Source organism: Amblyomma maculatum, chromosome 9 (assembly GCF_055883805.1).
Source record: "Amblyomma maculatum isolate TAMU_Amacu chromosome 9, ASM5588380v1, whole genome shotgun sequence".
In the NCBI taxonomy this organism is placed as follows: Eukaryota; Metazoa; Arthropoda; class Arachnida; order Ixodida; family Ixodidae; genus Amblyomma; species Amblyomma maculatum.
The window spans coordinates 46090695-46108691 of NC_139352.1; the positions used below are offsets into that span (position 1 = coordinate 46090695).

The following is a 17997-nucleotide window of genomic DNA, read 5'->3' on the forward strand; positions in this document are numbered from 1 at the left end:
TGTTATGTCACCGTGGTTCCACAATAGTACTCCATACCCCATTTCTTCTTAGCGCGCCAGATGTTTCGGGCACAGCACGTCGACGCGTACGTCCAGGAATCTAGCGACAGTTGCACGCACTTAAGGGCAGCACACGAAAAGCCGCTTATTTAATCGGTGGACCGTCGAAAACGACTGGCTTAATTCAGGCTGGCTGCGCTGCCCGCCGTCTGCTGCCAGCGACATCATCATGGCGGGTTACCCAGCATGCATCGCTGCATGCAAGCTCCCTATTGTGGCTTGCAGTCTTAAGGCGCTAATGAAAAGAAATCTGGACGCTGACTAGATGTTTCACGAGAGGAGAATCCTCGACGGTGACGTGGAAATTATCAGGCCTGCTTCACTTACTCTTTGCTGTTCCTTAGGAACCAGCCACTCCATTCTAGTTAAATAGATTTTTCCCTTATTTCTTTTAACGAACAGGCAGTGATCGTATTGCGCATGTAGCCCCAACAATGTTTGTTATCATCCGCTAAGAGAAGATGTAACCAAGTCCACAATTTATCGCAACGAATGGAAAACTTGGAAGAGAAAGAAAGGGTACGTGTTTGTTGCGGGGTGAAAGCTTTAGCGTGGAAGAGCGAACGAGAGAGGAAAGAATGCGAAATCTTGATTTTCCCTGTTGCATAACCGACCGATACGTTCCTGGAACGCTAAGTTGTTCGACGCTACCACGATAACCTTAAAAATAGACTGTGCTTGCTTAAGAAATGGGACGCCACCGCCGTTTTCTTTTCTTTTTTGCATGTTTGTGTACGCCAGAGCATTTTGCAAATTCTTCACGTAAGGGCAGGACACATATTGGCAAGCATCGGATTATTACTGATGACACCGTGCTGCCCCCACCCACCTTACTCTCACCGATTCAACACGCTGCTATCGCCCGCGAAGTGGAAGATGCTTCGCGACAATGTTACACAGCACTTCCATCTGTTGTTACGGGGTAAGGTCTCAACAAAAGTCACTACAGAATACGCAGCCGTAGTGGATTAGGGATATGCGCAGAGCGAAGTGAAGGAAAGCACCGTGTCAATATGTATGCACTGGCTTATGTCCACCCCCCCCCCCCCAATTTAAAAGGCGGGTGGATATATTCCAGTGCGTACCATTAGCCGCTGGGGTATTACATATGCCCCCAGTGGGCACAATAACGGTACCTAAATGAATAAAATAAACTAGTGTATAAATGTGGAGTATGGAGCCGTTTACATACGTTAGAACGAGGTGGTGGTGACAAACATTTATTTACTCTTCGAACAAGGAGGTGTTTGGACCGAGGCACTATTGGCCCAGGCCTTCACAAATCTAGCTGTAGCTCCTATTCCGGAGCCCCAATGGCATCTAACGCCGCTCGCGCCCTGGCGACCAAAGTGCGCTGGGACTGTAGGTCATGGCAGCTGAGCAGCGCCGCCTCCCAGGTCTCCCAAGAAGGGTGGGTAATGAAGGATTGGGAAAGAACGTGTGAATATGCAGCTTGTTGACGTATAATTTGTGTCACGACTGTCAAAAATGAGAATAAGCACAAAGCAAACAAAGCAAGCATTTATGTCTGAATGAAGGGCAAACAGTGCATATGATGTCGGCTGGCCTTTAACTGTGCTTGACCGCAAACGCAGTCTTTTACTGCAATAATATGTAAATCGCTTATGAAGGAAGGTTGCAGCATTCGTTAGGGAGGCAGAAAATATCTTCCCTGGAGCATGGCTGTTTGGTCGTCGCCGCAGGCTGCCCTTGCAATTCCTGAACCAACCTCAGGACTCCATAAGTTGACGTATCTGCAACATGCGAAAGCATTGAGGCATGTACAAGCTATCGAGACATCTGACAGACACCTCGTATATTTACTGTACTATGGTGTGGCGCATATCATGCCAACTTACAGCCCTCTAGCCCAGCCAGCATAACTGGAGTCGTTTTGGGCCAATCGCCGTCCTAGTTACAGAAACCGATGTGCACTCGACGCGGTCGCAGCATGGACTCAGGTCCCAACAGTGCAGCCGAAACGTCCGACAGTGCAGGACTTGTGGCCCAAAGCTGAGATGCCAGGATAATGAAAAGAATCTCGTCTCACCACTGACATGTCAGGTCTGAAGTCCGCCGAGGCTGAATGCACCAGTTTTGTTGGTTCAAGGGCGACAGTGCAGGAGTCGGCACATCTGCGAAAAAGATAAAGCCGACGATGAAAACACTGCAGTTGTGCGTACTCATTGCGGCAGCAAAGTAAGAGCGAGGGATGCCCCAGCTGAAGCTGGCTTGAAAGAGCAAATAAAGAGAACTACTTACCGCCCGCGGATGCAACGAGAACACTGCATGCATGTCCCGTTCTCCACTGTTTCTCGACGAAAGCGGCGAAAATTTTTGGGCGCCTTGTATGGCCAAGACAGTTTCTGTAACTGCTCGACGAAACGTTTGTCGCTGTGTCGCAACGCCCCTCGGAACGTAAGCAGCATTTGGGGCTCTAATATCAGAGCGCGCTTGAAGGCGAAAGAAAACCAGGGCAGTTGCCGCGCTAGGGCAGTGCCTAAGGTTCACCTCCCTACTGCGTTCTCGAGCTAAGCCTAAAGATGAGCGCATGACGAAACCTGTAGCTCGCACGGACAACATATCCGATGGTAACGGTCGGCAAAAACGGTCTGTAAAAGGTCTACGTGCAAAGTGTTGCTTGACTTCTTTGAAGATTATTCAATCCTCAAAGAAACAACACGAGAATGAACCTTAAATTCGGCGTTATAACAACAGTCCTCACGGACACTCGTGGTCTTCGACGCGATGCATATAGTACGTAATCGCACTCACTTTCAATGCCGCTGCCCTGGCTCTGTGGTGCATCTCGCGGAAGCTAGCTGTTGTCGACTGCGGATGTAAAAGAGCTTACTTGCTTTCGGAGCCAGCAGAGTGTCTCAACGCACCTGTAACAGGTGCGATGTCACGTCCAGAAGCACCGGCTGACCGCACAAGCCACAAATGAACAACGCCGGTGTCTAAGCGATAACAGCGATAACAGTCGGACACTTGCGCACGTGCGTTGCTGTCACCAAGAAAAATTTGCGCTTGCAGCTCCTCCTGCGGCTGAAATTTTTATCAGATGCTCATGGACAGAACAGTGACAGCACACATTGCCGCGCAGCCGCTTCCATGCGCAAACAGCGTCATCGCCTTCTCAGCGCCCAGATTATTTCTTTTGCTGTTGCTTGCATCTGGTCCGGCACGATTTTGCTTCATATCTATACTATCGTGAACGAAATTGGGTATCTCAGAGCGCATGCGATATCATACACAACTGCAAGCTAGCCTCATTTGACGAAGCAGTTCTGGTATCGAGTTCGAAGCATTGCGCCGACGTGCACTGCCAGGTTACCTTCTGCGCCGTAATCGACGATGGGAGTTATTCGTCAGATGGCACCACCATGCAGTTCACCATGATCTTGGCACGCATTTGTGAGGGGCTCCTAAAATTGGTCACAATAGTACAAGCTTCCACACACGTGCGCAAGCCAGAGCTCGGATGGTGTTCGTTTTCATACCTGTTGTATCCTGCGATTGAAGAAAGTCATAACATTCTTATTATCCATACTTACTCGTAAGCGCCCAGAAGAACGGTCACCGCCTGTCGTGACGGTGAAAGAAAAAAGTTGGCTGTGGTTTAGGTCTGGTTAACCCTAGTTGAATTGCAAAAGCAGCGGCTGTATGGCTACGCTTGTGCTTAAGCGTTTGGTTTAGTTCTGTAGTTTAGACCAGACAAACTGTTCAGGCAACGACAAGGCTTTCATTCTTTATACCAATTATGATGCTGCGATGATCAGTGAAGTAGTGGGACTTGGTTTTCACTCTGCGGACGACGTGCTCTGCATCTGCAGAGGCTCTGTGTAGAACCAGGTCTAAACTGTTTCCCAATGTACGGTGGTTTGAGGTTGGCACTGTAGAAACCACTGCTCTGCAGCTTCAACGAAGGCGGAGTTTTTGTCTATTAAAGTTCCCCGTCACGACAACCAAATCCTTTTCAGTTCTGCTAGGCATTCCGGTAGAACTTGTAAAGCAGTTTCAACGCTGGCCTGGGGAGATATATAACCCCGGTCCTTACCACCCCCGTCTCGCACAGTTTTACACGGTGATGACCGACGTTGAACCAGCGTTTAGTTGAACGCATCCAAGTTCGCCGGCGTTTTAGTTAGTAGTGATAAAGGTGTTTATTTAATTTAAATATGGGGGGGGGGGCACTTACGCTCCGCCTTCAAGGGCATGACGCGATAGCGTAGGCTACCAGCCCACATATAAAGCCTTGCTTTAATCAACCCATATGAACGTGCCTGCGTGGCCTATAGGGGTAACGTGAATACCAGGGTACTGGCAGGCTGATTCTAACATCACCATCCGATGTGAGACGAGATACCCAGATTGGCAGCTCCTTCCCCGGGTTTTTTTGCGCCTGCCATTTGTGGCTACGGCACACGAGCATACTCAACTAGGCGAGCTGACTGGCGTAGTGTTGTTTTCGCAACAACAAAAAAAAGTGCTCCGTCGACGCACCTGGGCTGCGGCGCGATTGCGACTGCGTGTGCTACGATAGTTACAGGTTGTCTTTGGGTACATTCAATTATCAGTCCCGGATTGTCTGAGACTATTTGCTGACAGCTTTCCGGCGTTCAATTTTCATTGGGACCTCTAGTAAAGCTTCCGGACCGGCGGCCATTTTGAGTAATTTTCGTGTGCATGCATACGATATCATGCTCTAAACAATGACACAATCTTTTTAGCAGCTCTAAACCGTCAGAATTTTGCATCTTCGCTCTCTTGCCTTAATTTGCACCACGTACGGAAGCGTGCTGAGCTCCGTACACGATTGCTCATTCGTGCTGTCCAAAGGTTGTTCACCGGTTTCGTGAACTTGTCGGCGCGCAGGTATGAAAGCGTCGCAAGCAAACCGCTTCCTGCTGAACCAGCTAACGCTTATTGTAAATGCTTTCGCAAAGGCTTTCGTCTGCTTTCGAGCGCAGTGAGCCGGGCCCTTGGAAGAACTTCGTGAGCAGCAGCTACAAGAAAACCCTGCCAAACTGAGGTTTGTAAAAGGCTTCACCTACAAGCATGTCAAGCTTCATTGGCGAAAAGCACCGATTGATTCGCGCCTCTATTATCTATCTTTAAATGAGCAAGAGAAGCATGACCGGAGCAAATCGTCAACAACTTTAGCTATGAAGCACGGCCATCGTATCGTTAGAAGTTGGCGGGGAGTACCATGAAGCAGGAGGACGACGTGAATAAGGAAATCAGCGGCACCGGAGGCACAGCTGGTCGGGATAGCTCGCGTGACAGCGTACCGCATTGTGTAATCTGTGGCGACTGCAATCCACTTGTTCCCGCTAGTCGATGTCGGGAAAGACCCAAGGAGGTCACGACCGACGCGGGAAAATGGGTCAGGAAGAACTCCAATTGGTTGAAGGGGATAATTAGGCTGAAGCTGCGGCTTCTTCCGACGCTGGCGCAAGTCACAAGCTGCAAGGTAGCGGCGAACAGAGCGATAAAGACCTGGCCAGAAAAACCGCTGACGTGCGCTATCATACATGCGTGACGCTACCAGGTGAACTTAATAACAGGGGTGCCAGCGGAAACGCAAAGACGCGTACACCCCTGTTATTAAGTTCAACATGCACCAACTAGCCCAAGATCTAACTTTATTACTCCCAGGTACCCTACTGTAGGGGCAACATGAAGTTGGGATAAAACAGAAGAGCATAGATAATTCGGGACAACGAGCAAAAGGTCCGCACCATCTGGGTGCATGTTGCGTCGGAACAGTGTATGGTCACGCAGCACGAACATACTGACGAAAGGATCGAAGTTGTCGCTGCGCAGCTGGTCTAGAATGGGTCGTAGGGAAGGGTCAAGACTCTGTTCGGCACCAATGTGCAGAAAGACTGTGATGGACCACACGTAGTCGTCTGCAGTGCAGTCAAGTAATTCAGGAGGATCGACGGGCTGGCGGGACAAACAGTCAACGTCTTGATGCAATCGGCTTGACTTGTAGACACTATCAAATGTGTATTCTTGCAAGAACAAGGCCCAGCGACCTAAGCGCCTGGTCCTTAAGTGAAAACTGACACAAGGCATGGTCGTCTGTCAGTATGTAAAAGGGCCTCCCAAACAAATAACGGCGAAGTTTAGTCACGCTCAAACAATTGCGAGGCATTCCCGTTCGATAATTGAATAGTTGCGCTCGAATGGAGACAACAGGCGACTGGCGTAGGCAACGCCATGCTCGGACTGCGCAATAATATTGCCAATGCAATGGCCACTGGCGTCGGTTCGAAGTTCCATAGGTTTCAAAGGGTTGAAATGGGTCAGGACAGGTGGAGCGGTGGAGCGGTGAGGGCCGAAATCAGGGCTTGAAAGGCGCGAGTTTCATCAAGGCCCCAAGCAATATTGACGTTCTTGACAAGGGTGGTGCGCGGACGGGCAACGTCGGCAAAGTTCTGAATGAATCGTCTGAAATAGAAACACAAGCCGAGGAAACCGCGCACATCAGTTGTGGAACGCGGTGTTGGGTAATCACGGACGCAACGGACTTTACCAGGGTCAGGCTTGACTCCTGTAGCGTCAACCAAGTGTCCAAGGACTTTTATCTGGCGTTGGCCGAAGCTTCACGTTTTTGAATTCTACTGGAGACCAGAATTGCGGAAGACGGAAATTATTGTAGAAAGATGAGCGAGGTGGGTTTTTAACGTCGGAAAGAACACTACAACGTCATCGATGTAGCAAAAAGACGTGGTTCACTTGAAGAAACGCAGGAGCGAGTCCATAATACGCTCGAAGGTCGCATGAGCGTTACAAAGGCCAGAAGACATACCTTTGAATTGGTACACGCCATCAGGTGTAGCAAAGGCGCTTTTTTTTTCACGGTCACCTTCGTCTACCGCTACCGCAATTTGCCAGTAAACTGAACGCAAATGAATTGATGAAAAATAGCTGGTTCCATACAGGCAGTCTAGCGCGTCGTCTACTCGGGGCGCAGGGTAAACGTCTTACTCGGTAATCGCATTCAGGTGGCGGTAATAAACACAGGATCTCCAACTGCAATCTTGCTTTTTTAATAGGACAACAGGTCATGCCCATGGACTGCTGGAGGGCTCGATGTTGTTCACCAGCATCTTGACGACTTCAATTTGTATGACTTGGAGCTCATAAAGAGATACATGGTACGGCCGGCGGTGGATTGGGCTAGCATCGCCAGTGTTAATGCGATGTGTCACGTCGGAAGTTTGACCGAGAGGAGAGATGCCGAAATCAAAGATGTCCTTGTTATGAATCCAATAGTTGGGTAAGGCACGGGCGTGGTCTGGTGGTTGCTCTGTAGCAATCACTGCAAAGTTAAGGTCGAAATAAGAAGTGACCGAGAGCTGGGGTGCACAATGATCAGGTTGGATCTCAGGTGGGACAGCAGAAAGGGTGCACTCTGTGAGCGGAAACATATCCACAAGTGCGATGCATTGGGACAATATTTGTCAGACACGTTGAAGTTAGGAATCGGAAGGTAGGTACGGTTGGCGGTGAAGGATGACGACGGTGCGAGGAAGGATGACATTGCGCTGAATAACAACATCAGTGACAAGGCAAGTAAGGTAGGCGCCATCAGGAATAGAGGGGGCGGAAACATGGAACATAGATGGCTGCTTCGGGCCGCAGGCGAACGAATTCAGCAGTCTGAGAGATACTGTCGGAGAAGAGCGGGAGGTTCAAGCTTAGGCCAGCGGCGCAGTCGATAAGGGCAGCACAGGCGGTCAAAAAATATATGCCGATAATCACATGTTGAGCACAGCGGTCTATAACGGTGAACAGCACAGGAATAGTACGGTCGCAAATACTAAGATGAGCAGTGCAGATTCCAACGACAGCAGCTGCACTTCCATCAGCGAAACGATTGGCAGAGTAAGTGGCGGGGGTCAAAACTTTGTTCAGACGGCGACGAAAGGATGAACTCAGAACAAAAACTTGGGCGCCAGTACCAATTAAAGCAGTTGCAGGTACACCGTCCATATAAATGTCGAGAAGGTTTCGTCGATCAGCCATGGTCAGGAGAGGATTTTCGTGCCAAGTCGTCAATGCAGCGTGACCTGATTTATTTAACTGATTTATTTATAGGAAGGGAAAGGCGCGGCAACTGTCTCACTTGTTTTCAGTGGACACCGCAACCGCGCCATAAGGGAAGGGAGGAAGATGGGAGTGAAAGTGGAAAGAGAGAAAGAGGAGCCGTAGTGGAGGGCTACGGAGTAATTTCTACCCCCTGGGGGTGACCTAGCTCCGGGCGCTGCACTGGTTAGTTTTCGGAAAGGAGCCAGAATAGCGGGGAGAGTACTGGTGGCGATGTTGCGGCGATCGGGACAGATGTGGCCGAGGAGATGATGAGCTTCTAAACCTGATTGATTAACTGATTGATTTATAGGAAGGGAAAGGCGCGGTGTCTTACTTGTTTTCTGTGGACACATCAACCGCGTCGTAAGAGGAGGGAGGGAGGTGGGAGTAAAAGTGGAAAGAGAGCAAGAGGAGCCGTAGTGAATGGCTACGGAGTAATTTCGACCACCTGTGGATCTTTAACGTGCGCTTACATCGCACAGCACACTGACGCTTCTAAACCTGCGCGGGGCAGGAGTGTTGAAGGCAACGGGAGGGTCATCGCGTCAATGGCTGGCAGGATCCGTAGTCATCGCGTCGATAAGAGCAAGGTTGAGGAGACGAAAACCAGCGGCTGCTGCAATGGCGAGAAATGTGTTCGACTCGTGAGTAGTGTAAGCAGATGTGCCGTCCGTCCGAGGTGTGCCATTCTGAAGGATTCCGGAAGCGATAGCGCAGAGGGAAACGCTGAGTGCGAGTGGGATAGTTAGAGAATCAAGCTGGCGGCCACTTCGGAGCTCCAAGCTGTAGTCCCGGGATAGTTTTACCCGGCACACTCCACCAAATGTTACGGGGTGTTCCCGAGCGGTACAAGTCTCAGTTCAACGACAGGAGTCCCTGCAGGGCACCAGAGAACACCAGTACACTAGCTTCATCTTCAGTGTCGTCGTCGTTCGACCCAGCGCCCAAAACATCCTCATTGTCTTCCGACAGCTAGCATACGTACATATCGCAACAATATCACGGACAACCTCCCCACCGCTGTATCTTGGTGATTGTGGCCCTTGAGCACTCAGTCAGCTGACCCATGAAGGTCCAAACCCCTCCGCGGCGGCCATGTTCGGACGGAGCTGTATTGCACGTCCGTGTAATGTGCGATGCCTGCGCGGTAAAGGACCTCAAGCGGTCGAAATTTTCGAAGTGCTGAACTGTACGGCACCCTTAAAACTTAAAAGCCAAACCAGATAAAATGTGTTCACGTTTACTACATTCTTATATTAGCGAAAACGTTTGACACCCTGAACCATGAAATTTTGTAAATGCACTTCTGGCGATTCGGTTCGCCTTTTTACAGAGTTTGAGAATAATTGGGCAGCAGATTTTACGCTACTGCTACCGATAATGAAGGCGTTCTATAGAGTCCAGCTGCGGCTGAATTCTGCTGCACATGAGGTGTCAGGTTTATCGGTAATGTTTTTGAAAATATACTTCCCTAACTTTCCTTTGGCAGTTTACAAATTTTAGGTGTTTGAAAATGCAGACACTGCATGCGTTACTGATAAACTTTTAATAATACGGCGCCCGGAATTAGTAAAATGACTAGCCCAATGCAGTGCGTTGATTCACTGACAAAGAATTAGTGTCCAATCCCCCCCCCCCCTTTGAAAAGAATTCTGATCTCCCCGATATATACGCAACTGCTATGCCCATTTACTTTCATAAATTTCATTGGTTGTTCTAAATGTTCGGCTGTTGAATAAGTTGACTACATATACCTTTCAGTTATAGGATAACGGCCCACCCAGGCAACACCACTGATCGTATGTTTGTTCAAAGCTGTGGTCAGTAGCATGGTTCCTCACCATGAAACCCTGTGTTCCTGCCTCTAATAAAAAGAATTGTGTATGCTTTGATTGGAGTGTGCTAATGATTACTGTTCATGGCGTATTTTGGGATCGTTTCAAATACAGGTTCGATAGCGACATAGACTTTTAAATGTGGTGCTTACTTTTCTCCCGTTCCAAATGCTGGAAATATAATTCGCAAACTTTGTGGTTTCTACGTGGGCATAGGCCACCAACCACCGCTGTTCGAGCGTCGCGCGAGCCGAAGCCCCGATCAGCCGTCACCACGCGCACACTCAAACACCGCAGCGGGCACTCAACCTCCACCGGGAGGAGAGCACTTCGCTGCAAGAACACAAGCCTCCAAGTTCACAAAGGAGACATTTATTGAAACGCCATCCTCCAGCGGCACACACACACGCGCGCGCACACACATACACATATGTACAAACGCACATACACACACATACTCAGTCACCGCGTCCCGGGAGCGCACGATGAGCAAGGCTCCCCTGCGCGCATGAAGTGACACGGAGTGCGCGCCGCAAGCACGTAAGGGCGTGCTGTGATCTCTCTGTCGCAGTTACCAAAGGGTTTCTTTGAAAGAGAGTGGGCAACCACCGCAAGGTACGGCTGTCGCGGATCGTTGGATCACGATCGACAGACTCGAACTGCGCTCTCAGGTACGACCCAGAGCGGACGAATTCTAGTACACACTGCTCTGCGCGGACAAAGGCCGGCAGACCAGAGAGCAGTGTAGGCACCTTGCGATGTCTTTCTCGCGGCCCCGTTCGGACGGTCGCGCAAGCGCGGCCGTCGAAGCGGTGCCGTGTTCCCGCCGAAAGGCGCCAATGAGATAAGCCATCGGGACGCAGGGGCGGAGCTGTGGCCAAACGACAGTGACAAGTCGTTCAGACATCTCTCCGCCGTCTAAGGCGGGAGAAAGGGAAAAAGGAGAACAGGCAAGCGGGCGGCGGCCGCGCAAAGGGCAGTCGCGGCAAGCCCGTATCCCACAACTTTTTAAGGGAAACTGATGGTACGGATTACCAGAGAAATCAAATAAAATTAACCAAGACGATGAGATTACAAGGTGTGTGGGGATAGGATGACCGGCTTGATTGGTGAGGCGTGGGAGCGGCGTGGATCACATGGGAGAGATATTAAACACGCGGATAACGGTGATTAGAACAAGTTCCATGCTCGACGAAAAACTTAAACGAGTGTTGTTGGCTCCACCGGAGGTTAGTGTGTGAAGGTAGCTAGAAGCCATTCAGCAATGCTCAAATGATGGACAAGCGTTTCTTCATTTTGGTGAAGTCTAAAGCGGAAAAAAGACTAGCCCAAGGAACAGCCTAGCGTTACTTGGCTACCATTTACATCGTTTTAATTTTTCGTTTAGGTTAGTTTTAGATACTACTACCCAATGGGGTATATTCCCAAACCAAATTCGGTCTGCTACTGCTCCGTGTAAGATAGCTCGTGTGGATAGCGGAACAAATGTATATATAGGTCGTCGCCTCGGGAGATTCCATCGTCATATTATGAAATGTGTAATGAAACAAGGTGGGGTTTATAAACAACTTATTTGAAAAACACCCATATTGGATTTAGGATACCAAAACTTTGTTGTCATAGCCACGTGGTTCCATTTGGACTATTTGGTCATCATCGGCACTTGAATTTAGCCGCCATCTTGAATTTCTTGCATTTCTGAGATTTTCATGCCGATCGACTCACTACGTGCACGGACAAGCAACAGATTTCCGGGGTCCAGTGCCTCCAACATTGAGAACAGCCAGGCTGCACCAGAAGCCTCCAGCTGTAGCTCCTGATGCAGGAACGCATCTACTGATGTTTGAGTAATAAAAAAGAGAGGACTGACCATCCTTCTCATATGATCATCCTTCTCTAGCATAAATTGATCATAGTGCACTACAGCTGACGTAAGCAGTCAACTTGGATTCTTACAGCAGGATTGAGAGTTGATATTTTGTGCGCAATTAAGACCTAGGTTACAGCCTATTACCTCAATGACTGTAGTGCACCCCGTAAACACCTTGGTTGCTTATATACATCAAGGTTGTCATTTTGTGCGCCGTTAACTCGGCACCTGAAGTGCACTTAGTGAATAACTTGAATTTTAATCGCAGAAATAGTGCTATATATTGACAGTCATTGCTAAGTCAACAACTAAGACGCATCTCGTCAGTCAACATCAGTACACCGAGTCAACAATTTGGTGTGCCACTATTCGATAGATATTGACAAGATAACCTGGTGTGCCCTTTTTGTGAGACATGTATGGACTGACTTTACATACCTAAACAACATGAACACTTCCTTGACTCATGTTTTAAGGGTGTGCCGTCCTCGTATTGGACACATGCATCTTGCACACACCTTTCTACTGACGAAACATAACAAACCAACCTGTGAAGAATGCGGAGACGCCCTCATACTCATCCCATTCTGCCATACCTTACTTTTAGGAAAAATAGCAATGGTAGATCTAGCATATGGTTTTAGTTTATTAAAAAAAAAGAAATGTTTCTAAACAAACCAGAGGCTTTAACACATGTATTTCCACTTTCGCAACCAGCGCATATAACCTTGCTCATGGCACACGATAGCTTAAGTTGCCCATGCGTCGTAAGAATCAACACAACACAGCAGACAACACACACATCACGACGATTTGTCAACGTTGCGTAAATACTTTAATAATTTCAAAACATTTATTTCAATCAGGGAGTCAGGCGGCCCGCCGGAAGGGACGAGCCCGTGGCAGCATCTGATCTGCCTCAGGATCAATCCCCAAAATCTCCCGAACAACGGGGATCCTCCTGAGGCAGAGCCACCACAGGCTCAGCCACAGCACCGCCAGGAACATGACGACGGCAATGACGGCGCACGCCGTTGCCATGGCGATGCACAGGCACTCCATGTCTTCCAGCTGGTCGCTGCAAGATCGTCAGTGTGAGAATACTTGTACAAAAATATCACAGAAAGTAAAAAAAAAAAAATTTAAGTGACCAAATGCAAAAGGTCCATAAACCGCTCTGCGCGTACAGACTGCACAACCGTAAAATTGGCCGCGTGCGCGTGTACAACTAGAATCCGTATGAAAGGGAACACGGGAGCACGTGACCAAGTTTTCAAATGCGCTGTCACCGACAGGTGAGAAGTGGTAAAGCGCATCCAAAGTAAGCTTGGTCGGCTGCTCTTTCCGAGCATATCCTTGGTGCAACCTATTCTCGTCTTATGTTGGTGGCAGGGGTTTGCAAAGCGGTGAGGCCACGTGCTCCCCTGTTCCCTTTCATTTTGCTTCCAGCTGTACATACACAACCAACTCAAAGGAGGTTGTGACATAGAAACCTTTAGGTGCCTGTTTTGTTAAGTTTGTTTTTAGCAGCAGTGATTAAGCATTTGTTTTTATTTTGTTTCCTTCCCAATTATGTCGCGGGTTCCGGGTGATGTCGGCCCGGTGCAAGCGTAGAACGACGACGCTAACCAAGGTACGAGAATATGGGCATATAGTACAAGAGTGTAAAAAATCTGCAGTCATCCAAAGCGATTTACGCGAAGAAGGATGCGTTTGCATGTTGTCCGATCAGTGGCGGACGGTTCGAGGGATAGGCATCAAGGGGGAGGGGGAGGGGGGGGGGGGTATGTACACATTACCTTATATATCAAAAACAAAACTACACAGAAGAACAGAAACAACGGCATTTCCCGAAAGAAACTGCCAATACGTGTGCCTACGCTGTGCTGGCCGTGCCCTTAGAGCAACCTCTAAACACATGGCGCCAACTGTGTGGTAAAAAAAAAACAGGGGACACTTAAGCTCCGCCGTTAAGCGTATGAGCGATAGCGTTTCACGCAGGGTAATAATGAATAATAATTGGTTCACTGTATGGAAAAGGTGCAGTATCTCACGTTTCTGTGAACACCTGAACCTCGCCTAAGGGACGAGAGGAAATAGGGAGTGAAGTGGAATGAAAGATGGAGCCGTAGTTGAGGGCTACGGAGCAATTTTAACCAGCTGGAGATCTTTAACCTGCGCTGACACTGCAAAGCGCAAGGACGCTTCTCCGTTTCTGCTTCCATCTAAATGCAGCTGCCAGCGTTCGGGTTCGAACCCCAGTACTCCGCCACAATAGTCTGGCCCTTTAACCGATGCGCCACTGCGGCGGGCTACGTTTGACACAAACACGAAGGACGATTTTTTTTTTATTTTTTTTACATTTTAATGCTAAAGTTTACTGGCCATGCAGGGGTCAAGGTCATCGGCGGACCTGACCTTCAAACTGGGGATCGATGGGGTTGCTAATGTCAGCGCGGGCTAACAATGAACCTTCAAGGAGCCAGAGGACAAACTGTGGATATGAGCATACCATGCTGTCCGTTCTCCAAAACCTAATTGGGTTTCTATGGGGGCAAAACGGAGTGGAGTCCGTGATCTGCGAGATGTTAGGGCACGTTAAAGGTCACCAGAAGGTTGAAATTACTCAGTAGCCCTTTACTACGGATCCTATTTACCCGCTTTCAACCGCGCGCCTTCTTCCTTTCTCATACGGCGTGGTTCAAGTGTCCGCAGAAACAAGTGTGAGAGGTGGAGGAGGAGGTGGGAGGCTAGTCTGCCACCGAATGTTTATCTGTTGTAGGCCGTCATTTCACCCGCCACCGATTAGGTGGTGGACGGCTGTTGCGGCGCGCGTCTTTCTCTTCTTTTTCTTTATTTTCTACTTTCTCTCTCCTGTCCGCACGAGACAGCGGAGGTGGCTCAGCAACAGAGCCAGTAGCAGGCCCGTGCATTTTCTTTTCCTTCTTCCTACACCCACAACAACAAACAAGTGTGACAAGATACTGGCCCTTTGCTTTCCTGGGAACCAATTATGATAAAAAGTGGAAAAATTCGAGGATGAAAAAGATGGGGTAACAAGAATTGCCTGGCTATTCTCCGTTTTCGCTCGTATCATTAGATCGGTTTTGTTGAAATAATCTGCCAGAACGTTTCATGACCAATAGAAAGAGCAACAAGCAACGGTACTAACAAACCAAATGCAGAACTCAAAAGGGAACTATAGAGGAACTAGAAATATGTGTTTACATTTTTGCACGTAATCAGAGTTAAGTGCACCCTTGTAATTGTTCCTCTCTGTGCCTTGTCCATTATTTGTAATATTGAGCGAGATAAACAAACCGTACTAATTGAATTTCAATTTTCAAGAATCTATTCTTCGTCCAGGGAAGTGTAGGGATAAAGGAAATATTTATAAAGAGAGGGAATATGTCGGCTAGTCGGTTCCTTTCGCAACTTCCATCACTGCCTTGTTTCTGTGCTTATATCTTGACTTGAAAGTGAGTCATGCAAATAGTGATTATGAATAAAGACACCAATTTTAGTCCTTTCGCACGAGGTCAAATCTTGGGAGTCCAGAAAGAAAACGTTTGGTTGTGCTCACAGGTAAATGCTTAGAGCTTAGAGATCTGTGAACTCACCTCGTCAGATCTCGTTCGGTGCCTGGTATGCCCGGAAATAAGTGGCCGGATGTCCTTCAGTCTGTGTCCGGATCACGGGGTCCAGGTTTCTGGCTGTCTGTAAGTCTGCAGACAAACCAAGGTGAAGATTTAGCCGGTAAATGCAAAATGTCTGTTGAAATAAAGAAAAGGCAAGGAACTTAGGGGTCCGCATTGTGGATGCAGCTGGCTTCATTAATGGGGCATGTGACTAGGGTGACTGATGTCGACGTTGATATGGTGGAGACCACTCGACTTGTGGAGAGTGTATTGCGGCATCATCTACAGTATCAAGTTGATGCACCAGAGACTGCTTCGTTACTGATTGATCATGATCTGATGAGGTTGGACATGAAATAAAGCTACCGCTGCCAAGATTTTTGAAATTCGGAGCACCTATGAGGTCAACCATAAGGGTTTCCGCATTTCCAGAAGTGAAAAGAAACTTGTTTCTCATAACTTGCGAGTGAGTGGACAAATGCACGGGGTTTAACAAAATATCGACGACAGCATCATCATTCCGGCGAGCGGTCTTCTGCCCCACCCTATGCTTCACTGCAGCGGAACCCGAGGAACGAATATTGACGACAGCATCATCATTCCGGCGAGCGGTCTTCTGCCCCACCCTATGCTTCACTGCAGCGGAACCCGAGGAACGGAGCGCGATAAGCGAAGACGCACGCCGCACTATCATTTTCACTACAATGTCATGGAGGAGAGAGAGCGAATGGGTCGGCCTCCCTCCCATCGCATACCCTCGCCACCAACGCGCGGCGTGACGCGCATGAAAGAGCAGCTTCTCCCCGGCCATTAGGAGCGACCTGGGAACTTTTGACCACCCCTTGTACATATGTAGTTCGTATAAGATCCCTTCCAAAAACCCTCTGTAACCACATAGTTACGAATTGTCATTTCCGAACATTGTTCAACAACAAACATAGGTCAATCAGGCCTTTGCGATCCCGCTCTGAAGATATATACATATCTTTAGAAATACTAGATGCCCTTCCAAATGCTGCCCAAAGACATGATCCTTTGCTACCTTGGCACTGTTGTGCACGGCCAAAGCCGCCCAGAAATTCAGCCGGCCGCCAAACTTCTCCGGCGAACGCCTCCTTCACAAAATCTGGATACTGCTCTGCAAAGCACCGGCGAACTGGAGGCGAGCCGTGCCAAGGGGAGAGAAACGTGTTTGAACATGAGCTGAGCATCCAGACAGCTCGGCGCCGTGGCCCAGGCGGTGGAACCCTTCTCGCTCCAAGGCATATTTGAAGCGAGAGCGCAGCAAGCTCTCCCATTGGCCCTGCGAAAGTGCTGCCGTCGATTGGACCATTTGAACGTCAACTGTTTCTCGGCTTACGGAGACTCATGTGCTTCCGCTCGAGACTACGTGAGTGAGTTCGTCACTACCGTCCATCGGGAGCAGTTCGCCCCCTGAGAGAGCGGACGCGTCGGAATCTCCCCGGCCGTCGCTGCGCGAGCACTTAGCTTTCGGCCCCAAAGCCGATCTCGTTGTATAAATGCCTGTAAATAGCGTATAAGGCATTTTCTTAACTGACAGATTTTGCGTAACCATGGGTCACTTGTGTCGAAAAAAAAATTTAAAAAAAATTTGCCGCAAAAAAAAAAAAAAAAGGCGGCCCAGTCCAAGTCCTCCATCTTGATGTATAAAAAGGTTTGTCCTACGGCACCGTTCCCAACCAGAATCCAGATAAATAATGCGAAAATCCGGCGCAGTTTCTGCACATCAAGTCGTGCACAGTGCCGTACAGGCCTCCACCACGTACGACACCTTACTTATGAAGAATAATTTGCACACTGTAGCCCTGGAAGAAGGAGATAACCACATCCCTTTCCTCTGGTCAGCTTTGGCGCGGGTGTATTCCAGCTGCCCTTTACAATACGGTTTGCTGTCGCGATAACACTCCATTGGAAAGTTTAGGTATTTCACTGAGGTTGACACTCAAGATAGGTTTACAAAGTTAACCAGAGTCGCTGGCCATCCATGAAAACGCATAGCAATTTGGCACCTGTCAATTCACTAAATAGCCTAACACGATCGATATTCTTTCTTATGACCTCAGTCAACAGCAAGCATCGATACGTGGTCCGCATGAGCCAGTAACTTAACTTTTGTCGCCTGTAACTGAATTCCTCGAATACCGTTATTCTGTATTTGGTTTAAGCAAAGTGTTTCAATGCATATACAAAACAAACAAATAAGTGGGCAGCCCTGACGTACAGAACGCTTGACGTCTTCTTTGAAAGCCCCCTGACGCTTAATTACATTTAGTCTCATTGTGCAACTACGGTACGCCATGACCACTCTTTTCCTGACCACTGAGCCACCGCTCACATGATCCAGAATCAAAACCAAGAGTTTATGCACAATATAATCAAAAGCTTTGCTATCTATCAGTTGGACCAATAAGCCATCGTCTTATTAAGGCTGACATTACAGGTGCTAAAAACCACTTTCTCGCGCTGTGTG

At 48.6% G+C, this 17997-nt stretch overlaps 1 long non-coding RNA gene across 1 annotated transcript; it reads right to left on the bottom strand.

Annotated features, from left to right (window-relative positions):
- Positions 1-1128: 1128 nt before the first annotated feature.
- LOC146178982 (uncharacterized) lies at positions 1129-3350 on the bottom strand. Its single transcript, XR_014700675.1, has 3 exons — positions 2836-3350; positions 1920-2195; positions 1129-1814 (listed from the first exon to the last, which is right to left on the bottom strand). It is a non-coding gene; the product is annotated as an uncharacterized LOC146178982 (long non-coding RNA).
- Positions 3351-17997: the final 14647 nt, after the last annotated feature.